This window comes from Harpia harpyja, chromosome Z (assembly GCF_026419915.1).
Source record: "Harpia harpyja isolate bHarHar1 chromosome Z, bHarHar1 primary haplotype, whole genome shotgun sequence".
Classification (NCBI taxonomy): domain Eukaryota; kingdom Metazoa; phylum Chordata; class Aves; order Accipitriformes; family Accipitridae; genus Harpia; species Harpia harpyja.
This window is the reverse complement of record NC_068969.1, coordinates 20905445-20918536: the sequence shown is the minus strand read 5'-3', so window position 1 is coordinate 20918536 and position 13092 is coordinate 20905445. Positions and strand designations below refer to the sequence as shown.

Below are 13092 nucleotides of genomic sequence, written 5' to 3'. Positions count from 1 at the left end.
CCCTCTTCTCATCAATACCTCTTCTCATTATGTGATCAAATCTTCCCCTTTTGTCAGAAAAACCATATTAGTCATCTGTCGTGAGAAAATTGGAAAGTCTAGAGATGTTATCTCTTCATCTAACTACTGACCACTAGCTTTCAGTCATGATGAATAATGTCTAAAAATTATCCTAAAATCCTCCGCCCCCACACACCCTGCCTTGAAAATTCTTTGCTGGATTATATCACCCATCAGATTTATCTATCAGTTTTCTGTAAATCAATTGCTGTTAAAGAATGTTATCCATCAACAAAAAGGATTACAATAACTATTAAGTTTCTGCTAGCGCTGCTTGAGAAATAACAAAATTTGAAGGCTTTTTTTTTTTTCCTAAGACAAGCAGCCCTGAAGTTTTGTTAAAATGAACTTCTGGAAAAAGTACTTAGAACTTTGTAAGAAATAAATCTTTGTCAAAAAAAAAAATCAAAGCTTTTAAAATCCAGTTTAAACTGCATTTTAATAATTTCTTGGTTCAAATTCTGAGACAAAATAAAACAAAACTGTACAAAGGAAATCCAACGTGGTTAAAAATGGCATTAAAATGTCATGTGAGGATATTACTCATGAGGATATTGGAGACTTGGAGAGAAAAGTAACATTTTACATTCCCTCCCAAGCCAATTTAAAAATGGAACATTAACTATGATAGGACGAGTATCTCTAATAATTGAATAAAACAGTCATTAAGAACCTAATTTCTTGTGTAGCCTGTAAGATTTCAAATTTTTAACTAAATGAGGAATCAATGTTAAGCTAAATTGCAAGAAAAATTATTTGATGTTGCAGTGCTAAACTCAGTAAAAGATAAACTCACAAATTAATTTCAGTTCATAAGCTAATAGGCTTACAGATGTATCCTCACCCACAAGGTAAGTAAAAACACTGAGTTAGTATTCATGAAGTAAATCAACCGTTCAACAAGCATCAGGCACTCGTCTCTCCAAAGCAGGAGACTGATACACAGCACTCCGCATTTCATTACCTTTTTATTTGGGGGCACCCAAGAACCCTTTTCCAGCCACAGTTACTGCCCAGTGCAGCCCAACACAGGAGTAAGTCCTTCTGAGAATATTTGTAGTTCATCTACAGGCACTCAGACCACAATACCAACGTGCTCAAAACCCCACCCAAAATCCTCAGGGTCACGACTGACATTCCTAGTCACCAAACCAAGCTTTTTGTAGCCCAGGCGGGGCCAGGCTGGCTCTGCCAGGGGACCTCGCTCTGCTCACAGTCACACCAATGAACCCTGGTGAAGGGTGTCACAACAGATATGACAATCACACACGCTGAAATACTAATTTTACAGAATTTAAGAGCCTGACTAGGAGGCTGCAGCAAGATGTCCTGTGTTTGGGTGAGTTTGTGAGAAGCTGGTAGCAAACTGCGTATAACACATTGGGACTGGTGGTCAGCAACAACTTCTAATAACCAGCAAGGGCTTCAGGAGAGACTACTGCTTAGCCTAATTTTAGGCAGGGAAATACTCATATTCTAGGATTGCAAATCGAGTCAGTTATAAGTCAATGAGACTTGCTGCGAAAGACACTGTATGCAGCCACCGGCAGTACTCTCAGAAAACAAGAAACTGTGGTACTGAGTACAACTTAATTCTCCTAAAACTCCTTTTGCTGCAAAACCCTGGTGTTAGCAGTCACTGGTTTACTATAGTCAACAGCACTTCCACACTAAAACTGAATCTGGCTCTTTGGCCTTACGGTTGACTTAACTGACAGTTTGGGGACCTCGTTCGTAAGTGAAGCTCACGCTGCTGCGTACTGCAGCTGTCCGCACCATGCTGCCGGCAGCCTCGCGGTAATCAGGGCAGCCAAATCCAATGCACACTGAATTCTGCTGCTTTTCCAGTTGCTGCTCATTGATCTACTAATCCAATTTGGGATAATGAGAAAACAGCAAGACAGCCTGCAATAGGTCAAAGACAATGTCTAAATAGTCAGTGACACCCGCCCTCCAGTGCCTAGCTATGGTATTAAATAGATGCAGTCACTAATAGGAGGATTTCTTGTGCTTCTTGAGTCAAAAATGGTCAGTACTGACCGACTCATTCACTGCATTACTGTCCAAACAATGAAACACAACATGATAAAAAACACACTTGAAACAGTTTATCCCTGGTCTCTACTCATGGAGGCAACTGAACAGAGCAAGTATGATTTGGCCCTAAAGCTATCAGTGAGCATCCTCTCCCGTTGCTATAAGGCTACCTGTAAGCAGGGCACGTAGAAAACACATACACCAAGTGCATACAGAAGCTAAGGCATACGTAAGCATGGAAAAAGGAGGTGACGATTGTGCTCCTGCCTTTACACGACCATTCAGTTTCTGAACTGCTCTTCCAGGGCAGGGATGAGAGAGGTTCAACGCCTTCCCTCCACCTCTGTCACGTACCTGAAGTCATGTCCCAAATCATGGCTGTGGACTCTAGTCCAGAAAATCATCTCTACAACAAGTCACTTAAATATTTTTTTGATGTGTACAGTGAGTTAATTGCATCTAAAATCATTTTACCAGCAAGAGACTGCCCAAGATGATACAGCAAGTGTCTGGTAGCGCAAGAAATACAGCTTGTGGTTTCCAAGTCCAGCAAGCAGCATTCCATGTGTGCTTTCACCAGCAGCACATGTGACTGTGGCCACTCACAGCTAGAAGAAGATGCAGATTATTATCCAAGGAATTCTGGGGTACAAATGAATAATAGAGCTATTCCAATTTAAAGTCCCAGATGGAGAATTGCTTGCAAGCGCCTGATAGTATAAAAGTTTTACCCTCCCATCATACTCCCTAAGGGAAGCAACATAAATGCTTCTAACTGGAAGTTCTGCTACCAATAGCTAGTTTTCCCTCATGCCTTCAGAAAGCCCATGCATCATACCACTTTTAACTAGCAGCTTATGTCACATCCACTTCTAATGGTTCTGTGAGAAAATACCAAATTACAACAGCAAAACACCAACCGCTTCCAGTGATTATAGCTACAATTAACTCGCTGTATGTATCAAAAATCCTTAACGGGTAATGAATAAGGGCAATACCAAGAGCAAGCAGTGAAGAGCATTAGGTGCTCAGGCAAATGATGAAATGATAAAAGTCAGAATGACTACAGAAAAAGAGAAATGCCCCTTTTCCAAGCTTCTGGTAACTTAAATGCTGAACAGGGCAGAAATACCAACCTGCTGCCATAACTTACAAAAGGCTATTCTCAGCAGAACTTAAACATTTCCCATGCAGTCTTCACTAACACAAAGAAAAAAGTACCAGAGATTCTTTTCCCAATTATAATATGCACCAGTGATTTCTGAAGCAGCAGGCAAAGCAGCTGTTGTACTAACTTCCATGCAACGGCATGTGACAGCCACCTTGATTGTCCTTTTCCAGCCATTTAGTTCAGTTACTGGGGGAAGCAGTGACACTGATACATCTGCAAGTTCCATGTGTTCCCATAAATCAAGCATTTATACATCTTTTTCCCAGGAAAAACATAAACCCAAGTTGGAAGATACTTAATGGAGTATCACAGTACCAGAAGCACCAGCAGGTGTGATGTAATGTGGCTCCAACACCTCCAGAGCAAACAAACTGCCCGATAATGCCGAGCATTTGAACACGACTGTGGATTCACATCATTGTGGGGGAAGTGGGAAATTTAGCCCTATCCAGTTCTAACATGGGAAGATTCATGAGGGTCACCCAAGAGGAAATTTGTCAGCTGCAATAAGCTGTCAGCAGTTCTGTCCAGCTGCAGATCTGCATAGGGATCATCTTCACTTCCTAAAGCCCAACATCAGTCACAGGTAACGAAGAATTTATACTACTTTTTTTTTTTTTTAGTAATGGTTTTGTGGGATATCTACGATTCAAGAATTAATATAACATAATTTACTTTTAACCAAAAATAACCTGCATAAATCGTAAGACTGTACTAGTTCCAAAGACATGGAAGAATCCAAGACAGATGAAGACTTCAAGGTATTACTTCCAGACAAAAAGGCAATCACAGAGGTAATGGGCCAAAACAAAATGACATTAAGAACAAAAGAAAGAAGTCAACTTCACAAAGGCAATAGTCTCGCTTTCCACAGCTGAGAATAAAGAGCAAAATTTTCAGTCCAAGACATTCTCTTTTCCTTTTCTCAAAAGCCCTTCAGTCTTCTCCTCTCTATAGTTTTTTCTTAGGGTGAAAAATGCGTAAGAAAAAAAAAAAATCTGTGCTTTTAACCAGACAGAAATAAATGTATTGTGCAATATTGCTGTTGAAGTTCAAGACTAGGGGAATCCACTTTGTCACAGTCACTTTCAATGAACACTCCAGTTTATGATAAGTTTCATAAAAACTACTTAATTCAACATTTATGGAAGTACTGAAGATAGATGAAAGGTGTAGAAATAGGAATCTCGCCAATCAATCATCCCATTGAAAATGAGCACCCAGGATAAGAAAGAAGATAGGCTTTTCATGTACATATGGTCTGCTAGATAGAATGATTGAATATTCTTGCATTTTTAATCAAAATGTTCCTACCATTGCACTATCCCATTCAAATTATTTTCTTCCACCAGTGAATATTAGCACTCTTTTCCCCTTGGGATTAAGTTGCTTGCAATGTTCCCAATAAGAAAAGGAAACATCCTCTATGAAAAGGTGCTTGATAAAAGATTGACTGAGGAAAAACTTTTTTTTTATTTGTAAAAAGTCTTTTAGAAATAAACGATCAGAAGCGAACACAGAGGCCCAGCTTTCAAATAACATAACAAAAGAGAACAAGATGGTATTATGCCAGATCACACAATTTGAATCTAAAACTACTTATGCTAGAAAAGTTTTGGGGCAGACTACCTTTTAATAATGAATTTTTATATCTTTTTGTACAAGAAATCTTTGCCAGAAATTATGTTCCTAGGTATAATCATGCTACAAAGACTATTGATAACAACCTGAGAGTTCCAGTGAAACTGTGCTAAAAATACCCAGCCAAGGCAGATCATGCTGCCTTCTTTCTGCGAGGTTTTTCATGGGCTAAAAGCCCAACCTGCAACGGAGCTTGCAACTTAACTTAGCCAGCTCTTCTCTCAGGGTTCCAGCCTAGAAGCAGTGGAGAGAAAAGCCTTATTTATCAGCTCCAAATCAAAAATTAACTACTTCTGTCCTTTCTTTACAAAAAGTACCATGTGAGATCAGCCCAACTTGGTGCAAATGTAGCTGATAGGAATTTTCCTATTCCTTTTATGGTTTTGGAGATTCCAAGAAATAAGTTCAAGTTTCTAAAATAAAAGAAAGAGAACCCAAGCCAAGATTAAAATCTTCTGATTTTAATATTAACCTATTTCCCCTTCAATTAAATTGTAAAAGTTACAGTTCGAGAGTTAAGCAATAACATATGGTGCAATAAACAGTATTATCAGCCTGATGAGTGATTGCAAGTAACCACCCAGCTTACCAAACTATTTCCATGGAGTTGAACAAGCTGGAATTGAATGCAGATTCACTGTAATTTCACAAGTGGGAACATTCATCGCAGTGAAGTTTCGATTGATTTTTGCCAGTTAATACCCTGTAAGTCCCAATGTTATCTTTCTACGCCTGGAATATCTAGTTGAAACATAATGATTCCCTTAAAATTTTGATTGTTCCCATTTGACTAATAAGACAAGTTCATAGTTTGTAAATAGTATGAGACAAAGACATAGGTACAGTACTACTGCTTCAAATATTCTGCATTGGATTATTAAGTACATCTTACTCCTCTGCTTCTTCAGTTCTGCATGCAGAGCAGGAAAAATAAAACAGTAAAGCTAGAATAATAATAATAAATTATTACAAGAGATATCTAAGGCCTTTCATAAATAACCCTACAGAATAGCAACTACATCTGTTCAAACAAACCCCTATTGCCTGATTCTTCATTTGGTGCAACAGAACACATCAACGCCATTCATTTCAAAAACTTCAAACCTCTAACTGAACAGTATTCACACTAGGACATTCTATAAGATGCATTTAACTGCAACTAATTAAAAAAATAACATATTTTTGTTCTCACCAACTCCAGCATCAAATTCCATTGCATAGAAAAAGGGGGACTGGGAAAGAAAGATGCATATTCATGGGAATAAAAGGAGGAAAATATTCTTTCAATCTCTGGCACTTGAAGAATTTTCAAAAATAACAGAGAACAGGCTACCTATTCATGAAATCTGTAGTAGTCTTTCCATGGATTTCAGAAACTCTTACCAAGATAGATGAGGCAATCCATCACTGAGAAGCCAGTTGTTCGTTCCTCCGCTGAATTGAAATTACAAAGTAGGTGCATGAACCACAGAACTAGTAAAGCCTCATGGGTTTGTGATTCTGTGTTGGATGCTCTAAGACCTAACAAATTTTGTGTTCTGGTTTGGGTTTTTCTTCTGGATTGCAACACCTGTAACATTTATAGAATTATCTTCAACTGTAGATTATCTGTTGTCTGATAGACTGAGCCTGTGGTTTGGGTTTCTGCCTGACTGGGAGTACGCATGGAAAACAGCGGAGAAATCCTAGATATTTAGGTTCATGAAAAACTGTAGGAGTTTAAATCATCTGAAAGCTCTACCTCCTGCTGTGTTTGGCCAAAACCGACCTGCAGATTCAGTGCTGGCTAGAAGCAGAGCACACCGCTCAACGCAGACCTGCACACACACACACCTTGCTCACACATTACCCATCTCCTTAGGAAACAGTGCTAAAACCCCCAAACGGCTAACCCCTAACGGTCTGCCTGCCGTGACCATACCCCTGCAAATAAGACACACAGACAACAGCACTGTGACACACGGCAGAGGGACAGGGGCCACCATGCACCAGGATGGGCTTCATCCCCACCTCCCCTGGGACACTTCATGTCCAGTGGTGTAACACAACAGGGCTCAAACTCACGCTGAAAGTCAGGGGACAACTTTAGGGTTTCTTTTGCTTTAAGCAAGAGGCTACCCATCCTCCTCATATCCAAAAATACCACAAAATGACACGCTGCTTCGGTAGCTTGCCACATCTTCTGAAAATCATTTCTATTTTAGGGGGGGGTGGGGGGGAGAAATAACCAATAAAATAAATCCAGTCTGATTATTTTGAAAAGGACAAAGACAGCAGAGGTGACAGAGGTGTAATTGTTAGTCAACCTTACAGCACTTTCCAGTAGAGCTATTTAACATTTGATTCCACTGATAAGAAAAATAATAAACAAAGTTATTATGAAACTGTTCTATCTGTCAGCCAAAAGTCCAGTGAATCACTTATGAACGTGTACCTAGGACTTCTCTCCCTTCTATTCTCTTTTCCCATCAGAAACTGAAGCTAGTTACTTTTTTTTTTTAAACTGTTGCTTTTATTTCTTAAATCAACCTGAAAGGAATAAAATATTGCAATGAGCAAAAATACAAAATAAATGTTTGGAGTTCTGTAATTCTTCAAAGTGTCAAGGAAAAACATAAAAACATATGCTCTGTAAGTTTTCAGCTGAACTTGGCATGACAGTCTATCTATTATTTAAAAGATGTTGAAGCTCAATTCATGAATTATTAAATTCTTGTTACATTTAGTTTCCAAGGGAAAATATTATTTCATTCAATATAGGAAATTCAACTTGCTCTATAGTACTTTCCTAAAAAACATGGGATTTAAACTCCTGAAGTTACTCTAAAAAATGAACTAAATTACTAGTCCAAACTTCATAACTAACGTTACTGCCTCATTAAAAGGATGTCCTGTGTATTCAATAGCCATCAACAATCCTTCAGTATTCCCACAACCACTGCACAAACATCCTACACGTGAAATAACACGCAGTGCAGGAGAGAGGTTGGCAATAGCTGCTCCACGTGAAACTCCTGAACCTCCAATTCATCCAAGCTGCAGAAGTCAAACATTCTCTGGATCCTCCAACCCGCTTCCTTCCCACATTTCTCAGGACTGACCTCAAAAGACTGCTCACAAAGCACAGGCAGGTCCAACAACCAAAACAAAGTTCTCTGTTACACTACTACATCTTGAGCTGGCAAATTTTGATTACAAATCGTATCTAAAAGCGCTCAGAAGGTCTCTCAGAGGTGAACAGCCGCTCACCAGAGAGACTTCTGGCTGGTAGCCCGATAAAGCATGGCGAGCCTTTTGAATTTAAAAGAACACATCACTCTTCTGAGGGGGATTCCTGTCCATGATTACCAGGATAATTTCAGAAATCTCTTTTTGGCTGCTTCAACCAATGCAAACTGCCAGCGGTTTCAGTGGCCACTTTGGCAACCAGCAATCGATGGGATACGAGCGTTGGTCACTGTACTGGGGCTGCTCACAAGGAGGGTCACAGCTGTAATGGGAATTCCCTGCATCAGTCCAGCAACAGCAAACCAGGCTTGATGCACAGCAGCCTTCACCCACAAGGCACGTAATTATACCTTAGTTCAGCCAACAGCATCTCCACTTTAGACTTTCGAAACTTCATTGTATAGTCTCACTAATGTAAGATTGGTTCTGCTCTAGAACGAGGACTTAATAACTATAGGGATTCAAAACAAACAGCTAACTGAACTGATTTAATAAGAGACCCACAAAACAAACTCAATGGCACTACTTACATTGCCTAATAAAGTTATTTCACTGTACTCTGGAGGTTAGCTATTCAATTGGCTTCTAAAAATTTATGCCAATATTCTTAAAAGGCTCTGCACAACTGACACAGGTACAGTGGTTACTCCATATGACAAGTATTTCAGAGACAGCTACTCAAGCATATGATCCCACAGACAGAAAACATAATAAAAGTATATTATTATGAAGCTGCCATAACCATCAACCAAAATTACAATGACTAACTGATTAGCTTATACAGATAAATATTCCAACACACACTGGGGTATTTTTCCCAGTAAGAAGATAAACTCCGTGTTAGTTTGCTACATTTTTCAAAGAAATGGTTCAAACTACTAGCATTTCAAGAACAATCCAAAAGAAATGTTGCCATTCAACAACAATAAATCCTTCTATAAACAAAGACTTAAATGCAAGCATGCAAAATATTCATTCCTTTAGCCATGAGTTAATAAATTTTCATCAAAGTAGATTTTTACATAACATCATCATCATGAATGCAAACTACCACTGAAGTGTTAGAATTATTTTTTTTTAAAGTGCTTTAACCACTTTAACAGTGTTGGCCTCCTGACATTTCTTTTGTGCTCAAGCCCTCAAGGTTACTTTTCTGCACCTAGGCACAAGGATGTTACGTACCAGCACCCTCCATCCCAGGATGCACTGTCAGAATGGGTTCAGGGAGAAAGTTCAGAGAGCTTTGCCTTTTCTACCAATTTGTTCACCTCTCAGCAACACTCCTAAACAAAAAAAATATTCATGCAATCCTCCCAGTTCTGCATCTTGACTGGCAGCTGGGAAGTCACCCTGCACAGAGTTAACTGCTGGATTCTTACCTTCTCCTCATTCAAGATACAAAGTTTGTGATCTGTGTATCAACGATGTATGTCTTGTTAACCTTAACCAGCTTAATAGCAGACAGACTCCTCCAGCTCCTGAAGGAAAAATCTTCTGGCCTTTTTAATGCAATCAAAGGATGAGCAACACGTCTCATTTCCCAGATTACATCATCAACTGCCAAGGAAAAACTTCCTGTTCGACTGTTATTCTTTTTATTGTGATACACGATATCACTCTCAAAGAACAGTGATTTAGTCTTCTTTGTAAATAGAGTTATTGACTGGAACACATTTTGCCCTGCACTGCCATTTGCCTTTAATAGCACTTTTAACACCCTTACTGCAGTCAGGCTCTGTAGAACGATGAGCCATTTCTGCTCTGAGGTCTTTGCCAAGATTCTTGGTACGGTCCAATCTTCCAGCTCAGAAGCATATTGAAAAAGAAATAAAAATGCCTCTTGAATATAAAGTATAGTTGTTTTTCTTTAGACATTCTGCCTTTCAGGTCCGAATCCAGAAACAAATACTGGACACGCTTGTAGCAGTAGGAATAACCTGTCTCTAGGCAGGTATGATACTGCACAATTTAGACACACCAGTGTTCCCACTCCCCGCACTAAGCAGAGGGCATCTCTCACTCAATGAGCTGGTTTGAGCCAGCCACATCCTCCTGCGATGCCAACAGCATCCTTTCTGCTAACACCACCGCAGCAGTGGGCAAAACCCCATTTCTTTTCTAGGGACGGTGCTTGTGCAGACTCTGAAGCAATATTAGTAATATTATAGCAGCATAATACTGGGCACAGTATAACAACCTAAATTGCTTGCAGGACTCTCCATACTTTCTGGTAATTTTTCCGCTTTAACCGAGGCGTTTTGTAGGTTCCTGATGGGGAGTTGCATAAAATCAAGGTTCACTGCATCTTCACTCCTCTCTTACTAAAACTACACAAAAGTATTTTTGGTAGCTCTGAAGAATAGTGAAATATAAAAATAACTTCCCCATGAAACAGTAACGGCACAACCAGTAAGCATTCCTGGTACAAGGATTTTAAATAACTGAACCAAACAACTAGCCAGTGCAGTTTGAAAGCCAAGATTTCTAAAAAAACTGCATGCGTTCCCCCTGTGGGGGCTCAAGTATCTGGACCTGAACTCCCAAAACAAGTAGAAAAGTTTTATTTTAAAAGAATATTATGTTGCAAAGTTACCACACAACTTCCCTACAAAATGCTACCATCTCAGTGTTTATTAAAGAAATCCAACTTTAACTTAGGTAAGAGGATATCATGGAGAGTAGCAGCAATCACATTCTCTCCTTGTTGTTAAGGATGCAAAGTCAACCACTTGAAAGTTGAAAGTTGGAAATGCCAGAATTAAGACTGACTGTGCAATCTTAATTTGCCCCCCTTGTGCCTATGTGTATAATGATATGGTCTTCAATTACATGAACACGTATTTCAATTTTAAGATCCTGCCTTATTCAGCACACTTGATGGATGAGGAGCAATGTCTGTAGGACTATCTTATATCATAGAAATGGGAAGTCCTCAAAGATGACAGGAGGAATGTGAGGGAAACAAGTTGGTCCCATGAATAAGGTAGTTCAGCATCAGAGAAGTGAATTTGCCTTCACGGAAATCAATGGAACCATTCAGCTTTCAAAACAAACAAACAAACAAAGGCATTTGAACTTGAAACAAAGTAAAACATTTCAAACCAAGTAATTTGGGAGTTGCATTTTATTGTGCCTTTGGGAAAAGCTGCAGGGGAAAGATGGACAGGCACTGGTGCCCCCTCAAGCAGGTCTAATTCATGTCTAATCTAATAGGAAGCTACTGCCTGAGCTGCTAGCTCCTAGCTTGACTCTTGCTTGAACCTTAGCCATCTCAAAGGGACCAGATGTGAACAGTGCTAAGTATAGAAGACTGGCCAGTATAAACTCTTTTCCTACTTAAACTTAGATTATCTACTGGGACTTAACTCAAAAACATCTAACAAGACTGTAGCTGGATGGTGCACAGTATGAAGGACTCCACCATGTACCATGCAACATCATACTGATGGAGACCAGGGAAAAGACTTATCTGTTTGTATCGAAGATGCCCCACATCCCGAGAAGGGAATTAAAGGAGGAATGCCAGCTTTTTCTGCCTCCATTGCTCCTTCCATAGTTGTGAGGCTTGCACTTGATAGACATTTATCTAGTACTCCTGACAAAAGCACACACCTGCATTTCCCAAACTCCCTACAGCAAAGTTCAATGCCAACATCAAACTCTAACAGAGCCCCAAGTCTGATGGTCATCCACCTCCACCATTTGGAAAATTATGTTTTAATACTGGTGAAGTTCTGTTTGAAACTGTTCAAGGTTTTACTCTCATGCCAGTATTTTTTGAGACCAGAGATTTCTTTCCAACCATGCAAACTGTTTCCAAGGTTGTTTTCTCCTTACTGTTCCTTACACAACCACTTCCAAGCCAGGCCTAAAGTATCCACTAAACCAGTGCCCTCTGGCACTGGGAGGACTCATCAGTCTGTAATTCACCCCAGCACTAACCACTATCCACCTCTAGGACGGGCTCCTTTGCTTTAGTTTCTCCATTTGAGAAACAGGACAGGCAAAACACTTTTCAGTTGAGATCTGAGATAACCAATTGGAAAGTGATGAGTAAAATAGCCAACATTATTTAACACAAAATAGGCTGGTTTTCCAATTAGGGTGCCAGTTTGAAGGGTGATGTCCATAGCCCTCTCTAGCATCAGTTTTGGGCTCCTGCAAATGGGGTTGTGCTCTGGAATTTGCTATAATTTAAAACCATTTAATTCTTAAGACTCTATGTGTGCTTTTTTTCCCCCCAATTTATAAAATGAAATTAAGTACTACTGTTCAGTTTTTAATTCAAAGTTTAAAAGGAGCAAAGTGAGAAATACTTTGTATTATCAAGCTTTAAGTACTACTGAAGTATTTATGAATAACCAGAAAGAGTTGCTCAACAGGACACAGCTGGCACACGAACCTTGGCTGGAGAAAGTTTCTGGAAATTCTTCTGATTAAGGAAGAATCACCACTTCTCTACCCCCTCCAGGCCAGAGACCAAACTCTCCCATGTTGCTCCTCCTTTCATCTCATACTTTGGAAAGTGGGCAGTACACAGAATCCATCCAACAGAGAATGAAATCCATCCTGGTGTAAGCCTGATGAAACTGAGAAGCTCTGCCCTTATCTTCCTTCAGCTCCAAAATGGGCTGCAGCTTCAGAGTAATTTTTTTCCCACCTGTAGATCTTATAAGAGCCAGAAATCCCTGGTTACTTTTGATTTACAATAGAGGCAAGGTCATCCTTATAATGAAAAAAACAAGGTCTATATTTTCAGACACCAAGATACAATTTATCATAGAGATCAATGACACTTTTATTCTCTATAGAGATGAAGTATCCATTTTGCAGTAAAATTATCAGAGGGGTTTTCTCCTTTTTTTTTTTTTTTTTTTTTAAAAGGCCTGTTGCAGGTGCTGCCATCATTTGAAAACCAACTTGTAACAGAACATTTTAACATTAGCATCCAGTTC

At 39.5% G+C, this 13092-nt stretch overlaps 1 long non-coding RNA gene across 2 annotated transcripts in view; it reads right to left on the bottom strand.

The window, feature by feature from the left end:
• The window catches only part of LOC128136547 (uncharacterized), a 214804-nt gene that overhangs the window by 114079 nt on the left and 87633 nt on the right, over nt 1–13092 (bottom strand). The window lies entirely within an intron of this gene.